Source organism: Mustela nigripes, chromosome X (assembly GCF_022355385.1).
Source record: "Mustela nigripes isolate SB6536 chromosome X, MUSNIG.SB6536, whole genome shotgun sequence".
Classification (NCBI taxonomy): domain Eukaryota; kingdom Metazoa; phylum Chordata; class Mammalia; order Carnivora; family Mustelidae; genus Mustela; species Mustela nigripes.
In genome coordinates this window covers 57,805,591-57,809,652 of record NC_081575.1, presented here as the reverse complement: position 1 = coordinate 57,809,652, position 4,062 = coordinate 57,805,591, and the positions used below count along the sequence as shown (strand labels likewise).

The following is a 4,062-nucleotide window of genomic DNA, read 5'->3' as shown; positions in this document are numbered from 1 at the left end:
TCATTTAGAATAGAAGAAACGATAAACAGTTTCCAAGACAAACAAAAACTAAAGGAATTTGGGAACATGAAACCAGTGCTCCAAGAAATATTAAAGGGTACCTATTGAATGGAAAGAGACCAAAAGTCACAAAGACCAGAAAGGAACAGAGAACGTAAAAGAACATTGACTTTAAAGGTAATATAATGGCACTAAATTCATACCATTTAATTATTCTGAATTTAAATGGACTAAATGTTCCAATCAAAATATAGGGTATTAGAATAAACAATTAAAAAAATACCCATCAATATGCTGCTTACAAGAGACCATTTTAGACACAAGGACAGCTCCAGATTGAAAGTTAAGGGGTGAAACAGTGTTTATCATGCTAATGGACATCAAAAGATAGGTGGAATAGCCATCCTTATATCAGAAAAACTAGATTTTAAACAAAAGTCCCTAATAAGAGATGAAATACACTATATCATAATAAAGGAGCCTATCCAGCAAGAATATCTACCAATTGTAAATATTTATGCCCCTAACATGGGAGCAGCCAACTATATAAATATATTAATAACAAAAGTATGGAAACTTGTTGATACCATTACAATAAGAGTAGGGGGCTTTAACACCCCAGACATAACAATAGACAGATCGTCTAAGCAGAAGATCAATAAGGAAACAATAAGGAAATAAGATCAATGACATACTGGACCAGATGGACTTAACAGATATATTCAGAGCATTTCATCCTAAAGCAGCAGAATATATAATATTCTCTACTGCACATGGGACATTCTCCTTAACAGATCACATACTGCCTCACAAATCAGGCCTCAACAGTACAAAAAGACTGAGGACATACCATGCATATTTTAAGGTCACAATGCCTTAAAACTTGAAGTCAATCACAGGAAAAATATTGGAAGGACCACAAATACATGGAGGTTAAAAAGCATACTACTAAAGAATGAATGGGTCAACCAGGAAATTAAAGAAAAATATATGTTTATAAAAATAAATAAATAAATAAATAAATAAATAAAATGGGGGAAAAAAACACACATGGAAACAAATGAAAATGAAAACACGAGAGTTCTAAACTTATGGGAGGTAGCAAAGGTGGTCCTAAAAGGGAAGTATTTTGTAATACAGGCCTTCCTCAATAAACAAGAAAAGTTTCAAATGCACAACCTAACTTGACACCTGAAATACCTGGAAATAGAAAGCAAATAAAGCCTAAATCTATCAGGATATGGGAAATAATAAAGATTAGGGCAGAAATCAATGAAGTAGAAATTTTTAAAAATAGAAAAGAGCAATAAAACTAGGAACTAGTTCCTTGAAAGAACTCACAAGACTGATAAATCCCTAACCTGACTTATAAAAAAAAGAAAGGAAGAGAAAGCACTCAAATAAATAAAATCATGAATAAAAGGGCAGAGATCACAACCAACACCAAGGAAATACAAACAGTTGTAAGAGAATATTATGAGCAAATATAAGACCAACAAATGAGGCAACCTGGAAGAAATAGATAAATTCCTAGAAAAATAAAACTGCCAAAACTAAACAGGAAGAAATAGAGAATTTGAAGAGACTCATAATCAGCAAAGGAATTGAATCATTAATCAAAAATCTTTCAACAAACCAGAATCCGGGACTGGATGGCTTCCCAGGGGAATTCTACAAAATATTTAAGGAAGTTCCTATTCTTCTGGAACTGTTTCAAAAAAAAAAAAAAATGGAAGGAAAATATCCGAACTCATTCTGAGGCCAGTATTACCTGGAATCCAAAACCAGACAAAGACACCACTATAAAGAATTACAGACCAATATCCCTGATGAGCATGATGCCAAAATTCTCACAAAGATACTATCTAATAGGATACAACAGTACATTCAAAGGATTATTATGACCAAGTGGGATTTATTCCTCAGCTTCAAGGGTGATTCAACATCCCCAAATCAGTCAACATGATACCTCACATTAATAAAACAAAGGATAAGAACCATATCATCGGAGCGCCTGGGTGTTTCAGTGGGTTAAAGCCTCTGCCTTTGGCTAGGGTCCTGATCTCAGGGTTATGGGATCAAGCCCGACGTCAGGCTCTTTGTTCAGCAGGGAGCCTGCTTCCTCCTCTTTCTCTGCCTGCCTCTCTGCCTACTTGTGATCTCTCTCTCTGTGTGTTGGGTAAATAAATAAAATTTAAAAAAAAAAAAAGAACCATATCCTCTAAATAGATACACAAAAAGCATTTTTCAAAATACAGTATTCTTTTTTTGATAAAACCTCTCCACAATGTAGGGATAGAGGAAACACACCTCAACATCATAAAAACCACATAAGAAAGACCTACAGCATACATCACCATCAATGGGGAAAAAATGAGAGTCTTTCCCCCAAGGTCAGCAACAAGACAGGGATGTCCATGCTCATCACTGTTGTCATAGTACTGGAAGTCCTAGCCTCAGCAGTCAAACAAGAAGAAGAAATAAATGCATCCAAATCAGCAAAGAAGAAGTTAAACTTTCAATTGTTGTAGATGACATGATACTACATGTAGAAAACCTGAAAGACTCCATCAAAAAATTGCTATACCTGAAAGACAAATTCAGAAAGTCACAGGATATAAAATCAAGGCTCAGAAGTCTGTTGCATTTGTATACACTAACAATGAAGCAAAAGAAAGATTAATCAATAAATCAATAGCAATTATAATTGCACCAAAACTATAAGATACTTTGGAAGAAACCTAATCAAAGAGTTAAAAAAATTGTACTTTTAAAATTGTACAACATTTATGAGAGAAATTGAGGATAACACAGAGAAATAGAAGAACATTCTATTACTAAAGATTTGGAAGAACAGATATTGTTAAAATATCTATGCCATCTAAAGCAGTCTACACGTTCAATGCAATTCCTATCAAAATACTACCAGCTTTTTTTAGAGCTGTAATAAACATTTCTAAAATTTGTGTGGATCCAGAAAAGACCCTGAATATCCAAAGTAATATTGAAAAAGAAAACCAAAGTGGGTGACTTGACATTTCTAGACTTCAAGCTGTATTAGAAAGCTATAATCATTGAGACAGTGTGGTACTGGCACAAAAACAGACACATAGATCAAAGGAACAGAATAGAGAACCCAGAAATGGACCCTATGGTCAACCAATCTTCAACAAAGCAATAAAGAATACCAAATGGAAAAAACAGTCTTTTCAACAAGTGGTGCGGGTAAAATTGGACAGCCACATGCAAAAGAATGATACTGAACCACTGTCTTACACCACACACACACACACACACACACACACACACACACACTCAAAATGAATGAAAGAGGTGCAGCTCCGTGTGCTCCAAGCGGACATCAGCCTGAAAGGCCATCATGGCAGCAAAGCCCAAACTCCACTACCCTAATGGAAGAGGCCGGATGGAATCTGTAAGATGGGTTTTAGCTGAAACCAGAATTGAGTTTGATGAAGAATTCTTAGAAACAAAAGAACAGTTTCAGAAGTTGCAGGATGGTAACCACCTGCTGTTCCAACAAATGCCAATGGTTGAAATTAATGGGATGAAGTTGGTGCTGACCCAAAGCATCCTTCACTGCATAGCACATAAACACCACTTCTTAGGCAAGGACCTCAAGGAGAGAAACCTGATTGACATGTACGTGGAGGGAACACTAGATCTACTGGAACGGATTATCATGCATCCTTTCTAAAACCAGAAAACCAACAAAAGAAAGTGGTTAACATGGCCCAGAAGGCTATAATTATATACTTTCCTGTGTTTGAAAAGGGTTTTTATTTTTAATTTTTTATTTTTTTATGAACATGTATTTTTTCCCCAGGGGTACAGGTCTGTGAATCACCAGGTTTACACACTTCACAGCACTCACCAAAGCACATACCCTCCCCAATGTCTATAACCCCAACCCCTCTTCTCCCAACACCCCTCCCCCCAGCAACCCTCAGTTTGTTTTGTAAGATTAAGAGTCAATTATGGTTTGTCAACTTCCCAATCCCATCTTGTTTCATTGATTCTTCTCCTACCCACTTAAGCCCCCAA

General features: G+C 35.9%; 1 pseudogene; it reads left to right on the top strand.

The window, feature by feature from the left end:
* Positions 1 to 3,379: 3,379 nt before the first annotated feature.
* LOC132007081 (glutathione S-transferase A4-like) lies at positions 3,380 to 3,807 on the top strand (annotated as a pseudogene).
* The last annotated feature ends 255 nt before the right edge of the window (positions 3,808 to 4,062 follow it).